This window comes from Paroedura picta, chromosome 8 (assembly GCF_049243985.1).
Source record: "Paroedura picta isolate Pp20150507F chromosome 8, Ppicta_v3.0, whole genome shotgun sequence".
Classification (NCBI taxonomy): Eukaryota; Metazoa; Chordata; class Lepidosauria; order Squamata; family Gekkonidae; genus Paroedura; species Paroedura picta.
In genome coordinates this window covers 61,657,839-61,675,551 of record NC_135376.1, presented here as the reverse complement: position 1 = coordinate 61,675,551, position 17,713 = coordinate 61,657,839, and the positions used below count along the sequence as shown (strand labels likewise).

The 17,713-nt window shown below is 41.3% G+C and overlaps 1 protein-coding gene across 1 annotated transcript in view; it reads left to right on the top strand.

The window, feature by feature from the left end:
• Window positions 1–17,713, top strand: part of ADAM12 (ADAM metallopeptidase domain 12) — a 271,768-nt gene that overhangs the window by 119,135 nt on the left and 134,920 nt on the right. The gene's annotated exons all lie outside the window — the stretch shown is intronic.

The window sequence follows — 17,713 nt, the reverse complement described above, 5'->3', positions numbered from 1 at the left end:
AATGGCCTGGTTCCAAATTAGATAAACGATAATTAAAACATCACCTAAAGCATTTCCCACTATTTCTAAACCAAAAGAACATTTCTCCCTCCCACTGCTGTACTATGGTACAATGTTAATAATCTGAACATTAAAGTAATTTGAAAATGCCTTCTTGCCCTTGAATATTTTCATTCAAAATGAAGCGATGCTTGTTATTTTTTCAGTAAGTTGATATTTCATCCTGTAAAAATTGAGATCTGATGGGGGAAGAGCAGGAAGGGATATGGGAAATCAAAAGTATAAAGAGTTTTTGAGAAAGACAGCATAATAAACTTAAAAATTCCTCTGACAAATTTAGGCACTCAACAGACATTGAAAATAAAATGTTGCATGAATGTTGCCAGCTCTTTGTGTCTAGGTGCTGACTTGGGGTATGCATTCAGTTTATCTGAGCTGAATTTTTAAAAAGCTGAATACAGATTCAGTTTAAGTTTAGAGAATCTTTTTGGCTACCAATATAGTTTATACCAAATAAACCTAAAAAATATTTAACTTTAATTCAGTTATATTCAGCTATACTGAACAGCTGCTGGTAGAGATGTTGAAACTTTAAAAGGCTACAAAATTAACTTTCAATTCTTTCCCCTTTTGCTCTTCTTTCCAGGACAACAGGAGGGAGGGTCAGGAGGCATCTCTGCAGCCCAATGGCAAAACCACCTTGTGGGAGCTGAAGCCAGTCATTGAAATGTTTTAGCAAATGACATGGCATTGCAAGTTTGCAACTTGCAAGGTTGTTGGTTTAAAATATGAAGTCCAATAACTGCCTTGCTTTCCTCCCCAGGGAACAGAAGGAAGGAAGAAGGAGCATTTGGCAAATAGGATTTCATGTTAGGGGGGAAACTGGTTTTTAGCCACTTGCAACAACTTTTTTGAAATTCTTCTGTTCATGGACAAAGTATAAATAGTATAAATTGGCAATTGGCTCAAAGTTTCATGGAGGAAACTCTAGGGCAGTGGTTCTCAACCTTCCTAATGGTGCAACCCTTTAATATAGTTTCTCATGTTGTGGTGACCCCCAACCATAACATTATGCAAGTGTTCTTTCACAGAAATTAAACCAAAACTGACCAATGGTGTGAAGATCCATTGTTTATGATTGTATATACATTGGTTTTTTCCCGGGGTTTCTCAGATCAGTTCTGCCTCTTGTCCCACTATACCAATCTTGTTCTTTTCCGCTGCTCCAGACAGATGAACAGTGTATCTCAATCTACCCCACAAGGCTTTTGTGTGGATAGCGCTCCCCCCCCCCGGCCAAGCTGCTTGCCCTGCCGCGACCCCTGTGAAAGGGTTGTTCGAGCCCCAAAGAGGTCCCGACCCCCAGGTTGAGAACTACTGCTCTAGGGTCTCACAACTGGGGAATTGTTCCTTGTAAACCCCTAGAGATTCCTCCATGAAATTTTGGGCTGACCGCCAATTTATACAATGAGATAGAGGAAGATTTTCTGATGTAAAACACAAAGAGGATTCAGCTACCCCCCCTTTGGGTTGATTTTTAGCTTTTAGTTCCTTGTGGTTTTGTGACTTTATTTTTTATGAAGTTTAGTTGTTTGGGCCCTCTTCATTGAGGGTGCTGCTGGGTTCACCCTGCACAAGTGTCCATAGGTGCCCGCACTGGACAAGGGTCTGCTGTTTAGGCAGCCCTCCTCCAGCTGTTGTTTCTGAGAGTCAGCAATAGGAGAAAGAGCTGTCTGAGCTGCCTTTTGGAGTGATATATGTGGATGAGAGTGTTCTGGCTGCTTTCCAGATGCTGCTCCAGGATGCCTATCCCTAGTTTCAACACCCTGCTCACACCATACTGAGAAATAACAGCCTTCATTCTACAGGGCTGCCAGGGACCACATGAAGACATACTTGTTCTGAACTTGCAAAAGAACTGTACACTTCATGTCTGACAAATGGACCTCAGCTCAGGCACACAACATGTATCTGTCACTGATTGCACTGGCGACCAACCAGTGACGTTGTAAGTAGGGATGGGGAAGAGGACAGTGATATAGGCATTGGGCCATAGTGCATTTACCTGGTGGTTACAGATGCCTTGGGGCTGGGTTATGCAGAGAATCACAGTTTGGATGCTGCGTCACATGAGTTTAGGCATCTCCTCTAGAAATACTGGCATATCACATGTCACTTCTGTTACAGTGTGAAGAATGGCCAACTACAGCATAAGAAACAGGCTTGTTGACGTACCATCTCATCAGTGACATGAGCATTTGCTGAAACTCCTTGTGCCATGCTCAAGTCCTTGGTGGAGCAGAAGAAAGCCCTGACTGACTAGTGGCACTAGTTCTATTGGGCATATTTAAGTGGTTATTTTAAGGAGAGGCTCCATCAGCTATGCCATATATTTGGGGTGTTTTCCCCAGGTTAGATTTGCCAATAGCTTTAGTCTTCCCCATAGGTTATAATGAACCCTCTCAAATTCAGGATTCCCGAATATTTACCAAATATTGGGAATATTGGGGAAATACTAGTATTGTTTTGGTCCAATATACCTGAATCCAAAACAAGCCAGTTTCTTTTCTTGTACACCCCAAGTGCTGATTTGTCCAGCTTTTGTTCTTTTTATTGGCCAAGACTACACGTTCCCAAACAAAATGAAGTTTCAAACAGCGTGTTCTGTGATAGCTCTTATTGGGTTAGAGAGCAGTTTGAAGATTGCGGCTGAGCTTTTGGACTCTGGTGTGGTGCATATGACTCTCTAATAGGTAATGGCTGCTAATTATTTGAATGGAGTATCATAAGCCCAAAGGAATTATGTAAAGTTACTGTGGCATGAACAGCTGACATTTTAATATTGCACACTGTAATGCTGTTTGAAGATAAAGGTCAAAGAAAGTGTCTGAGTGAAGTTTACTGATGTAAACTTAAAAGCCATTCATTGGAGAAAGAATATGACGGAGGGGGAACAGCCATGGCATTGTGCTTTCAGTGCACTAATTCACAATTCCAGACACACATTTGAGTAATTATTTAGCCAGCAATGTCTTCGTTCTCACTTCACTCATTACCTTAGTTGGCCATCTGGTGCTAATGCCTCATAATGGGAATTTCTTTATTCAGAATTTGGGAAAGATAAAAGGTCTCTCTATTAACTTGTATAATATAGCTGGATAATAATGATGTGTTTTGTGTTGCTAGCAAGTACTAATCATGTTTAATATTTTAATAACTCCTTATAGCCTCAAAGTATTTTATCATTATTTCCCAAATCGTTTAACCCTATCAAGTGCAAATGTTGAGGCAGACTGGATTTGTGACAGTCCTATGACTGTGCTAGAATTTTTGTACATATTGTGGATTTGTTTTGTAATGTTTTGCAATGGCCTGAGGCTATAAGCAATAAAATTCAAGAGTGACTGACATCTGTACACTAGATGGGGCATTTCCAGCAGTTTTAGTCACCTCAGATTTCCTCAGGTTGAAAAGTTTAGGTCCACCCTCCTCAAGTCTAGGCTATATGTTCCTGTTGTAAGAGATAAATTCTAGCTTTTCTTACATGAATTGAGGAAGAGCAAAGGGACAGATAAATAAAATTATATCAGTTATGTCTTTCACCACAGAAGTTGGTTAAGAGGTGGTGGGTTCTCCATCTTTGGAAATTTTTTAACAGAGGCTAGATAGCCATCTGACAGAGAGGCTAATTCTGTGAAGGCTCAATGGGGTGGCAGGTTACAGTGGATGAACGATAGGATTGTGAGTGTCCTGCATAGTGCAGGGGGTTGGACTAGATGACCCATGAGATCCCTTCCAACGCTATGATTCTAAGATATGATGGTCCCAGCTGTGGGAGCAGGTGGTTCTATGATACAGGTATCAGTCGGATACCTTGAAGGATTCCATGTGAGTTTTGTTAGGCAGACAAGGAGCAGATGGTGTGTCATGAGACAACAGATGAAGAACTGTGGGATTTGTCACTTTTCACATCACTGGGAAAAGAACTCTATAGTTCTTGATTCTCTGCTGAACCCTTTTCACCTTTCTTTATCACTACAGATTCTCCCACTGTTTTGCTATTTCACACATCTAACATCCACATCCTTCAACTTTCTCTGTTGACTGAAGCCTTGGATCAGCTAATAAATATTGAAAAGTCAGTAGCTATGATTTTGCTTCCCCTACTCATGTACATCCAGGAAGCTGTGGTGTGCTCAAAACTAATGGAAAAGAGAGAAAGTCAGTTCTGGTACTTCCCAGCATGCCAACTTTTGACCAGGAGCTGGTTATTGCATCAGAAGACAAATGCACTGATTTGCACTGCATGCTTCAGGTAGACTAATAAATTAACCCTCTTTTGAAGTCTAAAGGTACAGTCCGAGTGTGATTCCACAAATGAAAACAGCTCATGAGTGCTTATTCTTTAATTTTTTTTGACTTGGTTCATTTTTATGAGGCAAAGTGATATATTTTCAAAAGCTGATCCTCACATAAAACCCATCTGAAGCCTTTAAAACTTACTAGATGACTATTTTTATTGTACTTTCTTCAACTAGGACATAATTTTGTTTCCTGCCTAGCTACAGTTTAATCAAAATAACATAGTATTTTTAAAAGAACTGGACAAAGAACATTAATGTGTGCATAGAGTGTCTGAGAAGCTATTCTCAGAACTCTTGATTTGAATGCCTAAATTTACAGCTTAGAAATTAAATCAACAGTCTTGGTTACATTATTGTATCTCATGCTGGTTGATTGCTAGGTACTGGGCCATTTGGTAGCGCAACATGAATCAAACTAGCACTTCATATTGAGTGAAAATCTTGCTTATACATTCTTGCTTTCACAAAACAGCTAGGAACTAAAACTAAAAGAGAACCAGCATGGAGAAGATGGGCTTGATTCCCCACTCCTCCACATGCAGCTAGCTGGGTGACCTTGGGTTGGTCACAGTTCTTGCAGAGCAGTTCTCTTAGAGCTCTTTCAGCCTGATCTACTTCACAGGGTGTCTGTTGTGGGGAGAAGAAGGGAAAGGTGTTTGTAAGACACTTTGAGTCTCCTTCAGGTAGGCAAAAGTGGGACCTAAAAAAACAGCTCTATCTCTCTGCTTCTATCAAATTAAGTGCAAGATAATTTAAGCATTTAAGGTGGTAATGCTGGGTTGCTATTTGAGCTTCCTACATATGTAAGTACCCAATTTGCTGTCTAGAATTTGATTTTGAAGCTGTGCTGTATTTGTGCATGAACTTGTGTGAGGCCCAGACCATCCTAACTCAGGTCAGAGGTTTCAGGAGCTTTATTTTTTTTTTTCCTGGTGCTCAGTCCAGCTTTTTAGGTGTATTTATGTGTGTTCCACTTGCACACTGTTTTGACCTGCGTCACTCAGGCTGATTCCGCTCGGGGATGATGCCCCAACATACCGTTCATCCGGAGGTGGGGAAAACTCCTGACACCACATGATGTCGACACCAGCCAGAGTCTGCCCCACCACCAGCCCAACCCAGGCACCCGGAAGCTGTGGAACAAGGGAACATGGATATCTCCATCATTCCAGTAGGCAGCCAGGGCACTAACGGGGCCCCTGCCAACGCATGGCCATGTGATGGCAGACAATCTGGGTTCCACAGCAGGAACCGTGACGGGCCGTCCCAATGTACCATCATGTGGCTGCAGTGCTCTAGGCTGCATGGGGAAAACATAAGTGGGATGGTGGCAATATGAAACTCTGGACCTCCTCCTCCTCCCAGCAGAAATGCCAGGGGGCAGTCCGACACTACTCCCTCAATGCAGAATCGGACTCATTGTGTTTTGTGCACAGAAATGGTATGTGGCAGTCCTGACTGACATTTCTTCCAGGCTGTTTTCAAGGGCATTTCTAAGCAGAACGATTTTCAAAATTCCAGTCTGTAGATGACACAGACATGGATAACCCTTCTCTTTTTATAACTCTTAGTTAATTATAAGCCATATTAGCAAGGTTCATTAAGTTCATTAGGAAACCTTAAGGGATGAATCCCAGGTGGAAAATCTGGTTAAAGCATAACTAAAATGAAGATGAATAGATTAATTTCATTGTGATAGGAAAAGATGCTAAAAAAACATTGTACAAGTATTCAATGTAAATCCATGAGGAGGGAGAAAAACTTTCCCGAAGTGTGGAAGATTAATTTGTCCAGTCCACTTCTGAATCATAAAGAAACTGTATTATCGCAAGGCTAAGTGGGAAATACATCTACTGAATTCTTCCCTGTTTTTCACCGTTTCAGTAAGGTAACTTTATTGTGCCTTCAGATATAGTTTTTCCTTAATGGCATCTGATATTTCTATTCATAAGGTTAAACACTGGGGCATACCTATATTATACACTTGTATCAGTTTTGTTATCTGTAAACACCCAGCCTCTTTTTTTTTTTTAGCACAACATGTTTTAAAGCAATCTATCTGATTATTAAGCATGATCAAGTCAGTAATGGGCTCTGACCTGGATTGCCCAGGCTAGTCTGAACTTACAAACTAAGTAGAGTTGTCTCTGGTTAGTATTTGGGAGACCACAATAGAGGTCGAGGGTTGGGACACAGAAGCTGGCCACCTCTGAATGTCCCTTGCCTTGAAAACTCCAAGGGATCCCTGTATGTCACTTGGCTGCCCCCCCCCCCCCCAGCCAAGTGACTTACAGGGATCCCTTGGAGTTTTCAAGGCAAGGGCGTGATCAGCAGTGTAGATTAGTGCAAGCAATGTTTTAAACGTTTCCTAGTTCAGATAGACCTGTTTATGTACAAAAATGGTATGTAATAATTTTGAACTGAGAGTTTGAGCCAGGTGTTAAAGTCTAGATCAAAACATCATCAGACTTTCCTGAGAGGAATGGAAGCAAAGAGAAATGTGGAGCAAAAAAAATTTAGACAGGCTGCTAGCAATACAAATGTACAGACTCATTCTGAAAATTATTTACAGTAAGAATATACTTTGGAAGATAAACAGCCATAACAGAGATAGAGAAAGATTGTGCCTTCTAGGGCAAGAGAGGACTGGTTGGCTATTTGTTTTTGCATTCATGATAATGGGATCGTTTTCTAATTAGATCCTAGTAACTTATTGCTTATTATCTATTGCCGATTCATTTATAGACCATATAAATGTGGTCAGAGATATTGGGGGGTGGGGTGGAGCAATTTCCATAAATATATAAAAGCTTCCCATTCTCCTCCCAGTTCTATGCACCACAGTTATGAGTAGTCTGTTCACACTTTTTTGTTATACGAATTGTAGTTTATAATGGCTGCAAACCAAAACAGAAGGCAAGTGCATGGGCTGTGTTAACCTATTCCCTATGTGGGAACTTCCTGATAAAAATTGCCCTGTCTCCAAACTATTTTTTGCATCTCAAAGCATGTAGATTCATATCACCTTCTGACTAAGCATGATATGTAGTTTATCCCTAGATGCCCAGTTTCTTTCTGTGGTTTTTAGTTAGTGTTGGTCTTTCTGTTTTTTTCTGCCTCTCACAATTGGATTTAAAGATATTTTTTTCCCCCTAATCATATGAGGAGCTCCTTGGCAACTCAGCATCCATTTCTATAGAGGATTTTCTCTTATACTTTGTATTAGAGGTTGTCGTCACACTCAACTTCAAATGGATCTGTTTTTATTTCATTTGTACATCACTTTTTTCTCCAATAGGGACTCTCTCTGATGGAGAACTCCTTTTCCATTAACAATTGTTAGAACACACGTTTGGTATGTGCTTAATTCTTTGGGACACTTGCTATGGTGATAAAATACTCTCTACTGTATTTTCCCAAAGTGTATAATGTATTGTAGTTCCTGAAGTTCATCACTGTATCACATGCCTGTCCTAATCGACAAAGATTTGGGTACGTAGTCATTTATGCACTCTCACAAAAGTACATTGTATATTTTTGTGTGTAGGTACTGTACATGTAATATTGACATTTCAAAGTCTCCATGTGGTAGACTTACATTGCAATACTGTGTAGAGTTACTGCAGCTTGAGCCAATTAAAATGCAAACTTATGTAGAATTACTTCAGTCTAAGCCCACTGAAATGAATTATCTTAGATCAGAATAACTCTGCACTGGAATACGCTGTTAATTTATATTTCAGAAGAAGGGTCCCCCCCCCCATTCGACAGTTTCCTGATGCAGAGAAAACTAATTAGCTCTTCGCTCTTTCATATTTATAGCTCAAAACAACTTTTAATATAAATCATGTTGAACTCAGCTGTGAAAGAATGATGAGGCTGGTGGATAAATATACTGAAGGCACTGATTCTCCACAGCCATTACATGTATCCATGCAAACTGCATATTTTACATTCATTCAAATGAAATCATGTTGAGTAACTATTTTAGTCAAGCCAAATGTTTACCGATCTGTTTATTGTATGTCCAAGAACCTCAGGATGGTATTCAACCACCATTTTATCCTCAGAGTAAGCTTGACTGTACATTGAACTGAGTAATTTTTTCTCATCATGGGTGCTATTTTGACTGTGCAGATAACTAGGAAATAGTGAGTTAAACGGGCTTCTTTCTTTCTCTCCCCCTTGTGATTCTTAGTTCAGTTTGAAGGTACCCTCAGCTGTTCTGCCTGATAAACAAAAAATAATGCCTATGAAGGAAGGAATAATCTTTAGCTTTGTCCTTAATGGGCTTTCAAGTTGTAGTGTGAATTCTAGGATTACATTCCTGTCTGTATGACAGAAAGTGAAGATGGTTGGACAGTTTCAAATTTGGGCTGAAAGAGAAGCAGGCAGAGAACTGCAATTAAACAGAAATTGGACTGCAGTTATGGGATGAGTTTGTGCAAATACTGCTCTTGGGGTATTTGTAGGTAATTTACTTATTAGAACATTATTCCTCACCATTCTTCAAAGATTCTAAGTGGCTAGCAAAATGCCACACAGGCAAAGATTACCATTAGCTGTGCTTCTTATTAGAACATACTGCTGGGTTCTATGTTCAGTGTGCATTTTGTAGATAGACATTCCTAAAACATTATGAATGCCCACTGCTTTCTCTGATCACAAGGCAAAGACCCGGTAAAGAGACCCTTTGTTCAAATAAGCCCTTGAATGTATATTCAACTGTGTGCTGTTGTGGCTGCCCATCTATTTCTGGACTTGATCTTACCTTTAAAGCCCTAAATGATGTGGAGCCAGGATACCTGAAAGACCACATAGCCAGTGGTCCCCAACCCACGGTCCAGAGATCAGTACCAGTCCATAGATCAGTTGATACCGCGCCGTGGCTCCTCCTTGTCCTTCTCCATGGCTGCTGCCTCGGGGACTGCACTGCCACTCTGCTGCTGGTGTGGCCGCTGGAGCTCCCCCTCAGCGTGGCACTGCGCAGCTCTGCTGGCAGCGTCCCCCAGCAGGTGGCAGGAAGTCAGGGGCGCTGGTGGGAAAGCAAGCAGAGCGGGGGCTCAGGCAGCAGCAACATCCATCAGCAAAAGACTACCCCCTCCCCTGGGCCTCAGTAAAATTGTCAAGCATTGACTGGTCCCCGGTGATAAAAAGGTTGGGTACCATTGGTCTAGCCTACAAGCATGATCCTCTTCTGAAGCTCTGCCCTTGGTGGCTCAGCTCTATCTTTAGAAGTGACCAGAGGCAGGACTTTCCATCTGTGGTACTTTGCAGTTGGAATGCCCTTCCTTGTGAGCCTCACTTTACTTCCTTTAAGGCACAAGTAAAACATGTCTTTGTTGCCCAGGCTGTGATCTAAGGGGTTGGATGCACTTGAGAGGCTGCCTGACTATATGCCCCAGAGAGCTGTTTGCTCTAACATTGTGAACAGGCTGGAGATCCCTTGCCCAAGAGTTGTGCACTTGGGCTCAACCAGGGGCAGGGCTTTTTCAGTCCTGGCCCCAACGTGGTGTGATGAAGTCCCAGAAGAGCTGTGAGCCTTACAGGAACTCCCTGAGTTCTGATGGGCCTGCAAAACAGACCTTTTCTGCCAGGCGTTGGGTTAAGTCTAGTGAGCTGATAGAACACCATCAAAAGGCCCATCTTCCATAATTCTATCCCACTCTAAACCAAGAAGGGAATTGTTTAATTGACAGATATATTTTAATGGTTTTAATGTTGTTAAATGGTTTGATTGAAAATTGTATGTCATATTTTGTTGTAAACCACCCCGAGATGGCTGTGCTGAGGGGAGGAGTTACAGAAATCTAATAAATATATATCTGAAATGTTTTATGGTGTGCTTCTGATCTGAGGATCATTTTGCCTACATCATTTTAGGCTGCTTATTGTCCTGCCCTGGCTTGTTTTAACGACATTGGTTGGTTTGTTGCTTTTTAGTGGCTTATTTTAATTGTGTAAGCTTGTTTTAATTTGTTTTTTTTAATGGTTTTGCTTTATTGTTCTCCGCTGCAAGGCGGCATACAAATTTTCTAGGCTGGCCGTATATTTACACAATGACTTCCCAGGTATCCCATTCTGATGGGCCTCTCAGACAGTCTTCTGTATGGGTCCTGTCCACTGTGTTTTTCTAAATGAAAACAAAATTAGGCAAGGGAGACTGTGAGATGGAGCACTGCAAATATAAGACTATTATCTTCAACAGGACATTGTTGAATTCTCTGCCCCAAATGTTGATTGCTGTGTTAAGACACCCCCCTCCCCATATATCTTTACACTGCTATTCTGTACTGTACTCTTCAGGAGGAGTGAAAATTACAGGCATTCAAGTCTCTGTTTGATATCTTAATTGTATTTGAATAAAAACTATATCTTTAATGGCACGAAGCATATCTGATTTGACAGCTTTTCAGCCCACTCTCTCAGTATGTAGCGCAAGTTCCTCATCTCAAGAGTGCAGCATAATTATTAAGGGGGAGGAGACATTTACAAGGAAGGTCAAAACAAATTATGTTTTGAAAAAATGTATTCAAGTATTACGTGCGCTCATGATGACGTCTTTCCTTCCATTTTCTCAAGTAAGATTTTTTTCCTGATGAATTATTTTAAACTAAGAATCATAAGGTCTGAGAATCCTTATGATTCTCATGTTGATTCTTATGATTCTCATAAGAATCATATTGACGGATCTCATTTATAGCCTACATTCGTAGCCCTCTTACATCCTCCTCCTCTCCTATGTTTTATCCTCACAACAACCCTGTGACGAAGGTTAGTGAGAGAGTCTGTGAGCGGCCCAAGATCCACCCAGAAAGTTTTCATAGCAGAATGGGGATTCAAACCTGGGCCTGCCAGACTGGGTACAACACTCAAACCATTAAGCCATGTTGGATTTCACTTCAGAGCCATCTATATGCATTGCTCTGAAAATTTATTCAGTATTTATACTGGAATACCCTGAACTAACCAGAAATCTACTAAGATATCATGTGTGCAAGTTAATAGATGTCTCTAAGCAGAACATAAGTAATTTGTAATTTTCTTGTATACCAAATAGGATTCTGGTTACTAACTGATCATCATGGTCTGTTCAAGTCATTTTTTTTATCCCACTGTGTTAGTTCCGAAGCAGTTCCTTGAGGCTCTTAGAAAATAACTTGCCGTTTTCTTTTCTTTTTAATTTGTTTAACACTAAATATATAATAACTATCAGTTTCTTGCAAGGGATTGAAACTCCATGGCAGCCTGCATTTTTTCGTGGTACAATAGCATAGTCATAAACAAAAATGCATTTTGTGGTACCTCAGAGACTAAAAGATTTATGGTAGCATAAACAAGTGTCAACTTAGATAAGTGGTTATCAACTTAACTAATGCCGCGACCCCCAGCCACCGCCTTCAATGGTGGCAGCAACCATTTTCTCTGGGGAATGCCAGGTGGTACATTGCTTCCTGGTCTCCCCCACCCTTCTCCCATCTCCCAAGTTAACTGAGGTTTGTCTGCTAGGATCTCGTCGTTCATCTATTGTAAGGCTCATGATTTCCCCCTTCACCCAGCTCCCGCTTTCCTCCCTCTCACAGTCTCCCTCTCCCAGCCCCCAGTTTGAGGGTGACCATGGGGCTCTGACCATCCCCTTCCCCCGCAGTCTTCCCCCTCCAGCCTGTCTCCTCCCAGGTCTCCTCCCAGGCCTCGGAGAGGCCCATTAGCGTGGGGGGTCTGTGGTGCCCAGAGAACAGGGTGGATGAGGCCAGTGCTATGGTGCCACTGGCACCGCTCACCACCGCCCACCAGGGGGATGTGCCAGGCAGGCAGGTGGCAAGGCTGGAGGGCGGCCTCACCGAGGTTAGGCACAGGCAGGGAAGGGGCCAGGAAGCCCCCGTCTCTTTCCTCAGAAGCTACACGTACAGGCAGCTGGGCGTGCGTACATGCAAGCAAAAAACCACTGCAATAAATGTCATTGCATTAAGCAGAATTTAAACAGAATATGTTAAACCGTTGTTAATGGTCACCATATTTGTCTTGTACCTTGGAAATACGCATACAAGTGGCACAAAGTGCACTTTTTGCATTTCATTGGGTTTTCCCCTTGTATATGTGCTGGCTGAGGATTCATTTGATACATCTGATCCTGTAGTGTCTAGCCATGAAGCTTATGCTATGGTAAATCAAATAGTCTGTAAGCTTGCATAAGACTCCTGTCTGGACTTTCTGCAAGTGGCTACAATGGCTAACATCTTCAAATTGGTCTCTGGAATGAATTGCTTAATTTGGGCCAAGAGTTCACCAGTCCTTATCCCAACTCCAAGGCTGAGTCCTAGAAGAAAGAGTACCTGTGAACATGCACAAGGGTACTTTTTCCACACCACTGAATAACTGCACTCTCTTCGGGATTTTGTTGTGCGTGTTTTTTTGCCATCATCACAGCTGACTTTGGGTGACCCTTGTTACTCTGTGCTTGTTTGTGCAAATAACTGAATTTACCAAAATGGGTAGCCATGTTAGTGTGTCTATAGCTGTAGAAAAGAGTCCCGGGGTATCTTAAAGACTAGCAAAAAGGCTGGCAGGTTATGAGTTTTCATGCTGACTTCTTCAGCTATAACTAGAACATACTAGAAACAGCCAAATGCAGCTGTATCTGAAGAAGTGAACGGTGAGTCATGGAAGCTCATACCCTGTCCCCTGCCACAAATTTTGCTAGTCTTTAAGGTGCCACTAGATTCTTGCTCTTTATTGCTGCTACAGATAGACTAATACAGCTGGGACTCACAAAAGTTCATACCCTGCCACAAATTTTCGTAGTCTTTAAGGTGCTACCATACTATTGCTCCTTTATACTGAATTTACCAAGGATAGACATGGGATAAAGGAGTCAAGAACTTAAAAATAGTATAGAATAACCAAAGCTAGTAGAAAGAGCTGGAATGTTACTTTGGATTTGACTCTAAGGTGCAGTAAAAAATCAAATAATACCTTCAGATTTTATCCAATGGAGGTAGCAGATATTGGCCACAGTCCAATTCAGAGCCAAGAATTATATCTTTTTAAGTACATGAAAAGCGATAAGCTTAGAAGCATGTAACTTTGTTTAGGATTTACTGTTAATCCCACTGAAACCACATTAGCTCTGAGTCTTATTTATTTATATTTATATTTATTTTATGCTCTCTCTCCGCAGACTCTGTTGGATTGTTCCTACTGTCTGGAACTGTGGGGAGGGGGAACGAGGTGCAGAAAGAATAGGCAAGAGGTGCAGATAACTCATTCCCCTCTCTATATATGAGCCTTTCCTGGCCCTGGGGTCTCGACTGGAACCGCAGAGATATATAGGGAGCACGCAAGCAGTCACCGACCCTCTGGATTCCCACAATGTATTAGGTTTTTCAAAAATATTCTTTTACATTACGATTATGTTGTGCAAAAATATCTTAATTAGCTTAATCATTAAAATAACTTCCCAAGCAAGCAAGAGGCCTTTCAGCTTTATCTAAAACTGTGACATTATCTGTTGAGTCAACTACAATTTGGGAATGTTACTTCTTATCGTCCTTTGTAATGAACTTTTACAATTTGTGGGGGGAAAGTTTTACAGACAGATTGAAGGCTGCTAATTTACATGGTATACTGTGATATTCTTTTATAATGCAATTTATACAGGGCTATTATGGAAAGAGCAAAGAAGCATGATAAAACATCCTTAAGCAGCAGTTTGAAGAGGATAATTTGCTATCAGAAATATGGCCAAAATTAGTTGGTTAATTCTGGTAAAATTGTCCCAAGATCTGGGCTCTTTCTGAGGGAACAGTTACTCCTATTTTCCTCATTAAGATGTAATAGCAGATGCTGAGTTCAGCAGAGAAATCCAAGATGCCTAAGTCAATATGCTTACCCACCACTGTTTTGCTGAAAACTCCTTCAACTAGGGGTGTACAAAAAAAAAAGGGGGGGTATTTTTCAGGTTTGGATATATTGAACCAGATAAGTATCAGTATTTCCCCGTATTCCCAAATCCCAGTTCTGGTATTTGGATTTGGTAAATATTCAAGAATGCCTAATTTTTTTTTGGTACATTATAGTCTACGGGTACCATTATAGTCAAGGGTCCTTATAGGATATAATGAAGAATTGATCCAGGGGTATCTGGGACTCGTGGGGGGGGGATGCTATTTTTTGAGGTAGAGTCACCACATTTGTAACAAAGCTGCTGGTGCCTCTCCTCAAAAACAAACCTCCAAATCTAAAAAAGATTGGTCCAGGGGGTCCAATTCATTGGGCCCCCAAAAAGGTGCCCTGTCTTCCATTGTGTCCAATGGAGGCAGGAAAGGAATTTAAATTTTAAAAGAAACGCAGTTCCTTTACATTTTAAATATCTTTTACAAGAGACAATGGTGGCTCTCTGAAGGCTCACAGTCTCTTTAAGTGCCTTCAAGCTGAGAATTTACAAGAGATGACTGAAGATGGTGCCATGATAGCCCATTCTGTAATGAGCTCTTGTGCCAAGCAGAGAGCCAGGAGCAGAAGCACCTGGCTGACCTGAGCAGGATGCGCAAATCTCGCTCGCTGGTTGCCCCAGAGACCGGGAATGGCATCCTGAGGGTCCTACAGATCCGTGGAGACTAAGTTCTCCGGATTATCGCTGCCTGTGCTCGAGGCCATAATGGTGTCCTTGTCGTAAACAAATTTCCAAGCTTGAAATGACCAGCCACATAAAATCCTGCATTCTTCCCAGATTATCTCTTTACAGCTTAAGAGCCAAAGTCTGATGAATTAACAATGCAAAGACTGTGAGTTTTCTGTTTGCTTTCCTCTTTCATAAAGCCAGGCACTGCCCCCCTTCTTCCCCCCTAACCAGTTTACAAGGGAATTCTTTCTTCGGACGGGAGGCAAGCCAGCTAAATACACTCGTTAAAACAAACAAAAGAAAGAACTTTAGAATTTGTTAAGGAGAGCTAAGCAGGTGATGTTGACAGAATATGGAGATAGACTAACTGATAATTTCTGATCGCCCGAACTCTCACGAGACGCGTCTGTGATCTGTGACTGTTTACGGCAATGAAAAATTTAACTAATGCACAGATCTTTCGTTTGTTATACAAAGACAACTCAGAGATACTGAAAGTAGTCAAAAAGGTTGAAAAGGAAATACAAGATACCAAGAAAGAGCTCTCAGACAGAATCGACGGTTTGAAAAAAACAGCTGATGAAAACACAACTCAGCTGGCAACACCCCAAACAAGAATCCAATGTCTGGAAGTTAATCAACAGGAGTGGGAGAGAGTGGTAGAAGATAAACCCAAGGCCCTAGAAGCAGAATCTAAAGCTAGGAGCGTAAAAATCAAAGGCGTCTTGGAAGAATTTGGGAAAACAGACCTAAGGAAGGAAATCACTGAAAACCTGGAAGACTACTTAGAGGAGGTAGAGATTCGGATTGACAAAGTATACAGAGTCTACTCAAAGGCGACTGCACACAAGAAGTAACCAAGAGACATCTTTGTGGGCTCTGACAGTGAGGCTGCAAGAAATACTCCACTCAAAAAGCTTCAGGCGATGCTGCTGAGTTTGGTGGATCAAGAAGCACAAAAATTCCAAGACCTGCCAGCAGATACATCATGGAAAAGAGCACAATTCCATCTTTTGCGACCACCTGAAGAAAGTGACGAATAGTGGAGCAATTACCTGGTCTTTCTTGGGAAAGACAGCAGCAACTTTTAGGATAGGGCCAACATACGATGGGAACTGACTATATATTACTTAAGATAATAACAGATTATATTCTCATATGTATCAACAATTACTTTGCTAAGAAAGACAGCAGAAACTTTTAGGTTAGGACTAACATGCGATGGAAACTGAATATGTACTTTTAAAGATAATAACAGACTATACTCTCACATGTATCAACTATTATTTTGCTAGCTGGTTGTTGTTGTTTTTTCCCTTAAAAATCTGAGAATTTACCCTGAAAGCCTTTAAAGGGACTGAGAGCCCTTTAAAGGCACTTCATCTGTAGCTATCCAGCAGTCTCTAAAAATCCCATAAATATGGCTCAGCTATTTAGGATGGATGAAAAATGACAAAAAATAATCCAGCTAAATTAATTCCTGAAACATACCAATGACATATTTGAGGGGTATTTTTTTCAGTTTAGATTACCCAAAGGTTCCCTCCATCTCCAAGGCTGACTAAGAAGATGTGCAAAAGGGCCTTGACAAGTTGTGTGAATGAGCAAAATTGTGTCAAATGAAGTTCAGTGTTATTAAGTGCACATAGGGACAAAAACAAAAACAAAACCTCAGCACAGGGTCAAAATAAATCTCAACTTCAAGTATAAAGTCAGAATTTGCAAAGGGTTAGGGAGAAAAAGATCTTGGGGGTCATCGTGGACTGTTCAATGAAAGTTGCAACCCAGTGTGCTGCAGCAGTGAAAAAGGGGTATCTCTATGTTAGGGATTATTAGGACAGTGACTGTGAATAAAATGACTGATATTTTAATTCTACTACATAGGTCTATGGTGTGACCTCATTTGGAATACTATGCATAGTTCTAGCCACTGTATCTCAAAAAGGACATTGCAGAGCTGGAAAAAGTACAGAATAGGGCAACCTTGATGGTTAGGGGGTTGGATCATCCTCCATATGTTGGAAGGGTGGACAGTTTGGGAGTTTTCAAGTATAGAAAAGAGACCACTAAAGAGGGACATGATAGAGGTTTATAAAATTATGCATGGGGTGAAGAAGAGGAAGAGGAAGAGGAAGAAGAGGAAGAAGAAGAGGAAGAGGAAGAAGAAGAAGAAGAAGAAGAGAGTTGGTTCTTATATACTGCTTTTCCCTAACCGAAGGAGGCTCAAAGTGGTTTACAGTCGTCTTCCCATTCCTCTGCAGAGAGAGAGTTGATAAAGATAAAATTTTTACACTCTCCCAAAATACTCAATCTGGAGGACATTCAAAATCAGAGTCCAGTAGCATTCAATGAAGCTGATGGACCATATTTTTGGGATGGAAAAACAAAATACTTCTTTACACAGAGAGTAATTATAATGTGGAATTAGCTGCCATATGATATCGTGATAGCTATAGGAATAAGCAGCTTTAAAAGGCAATAGATTAGATTAGATAGATTCATCTAAGTCTATCATAAATTTACTAATGGTTGCTAGCCACGATGACTGATGGGAAACTCAACATTGACCAATTATGCACAGACCAGAAAGCCCGACATGGCGGCCATCCGAGGACTAGCCCGACCCAGGCTGTTGGAAGACACGCGTTAAAGGTACGCGGGTTCTTCCACAGGCTGGGGAGCGTAGCAGGCACAGGCAAGGGCTGGCTCGGGCCAGCCCCGTGCATAA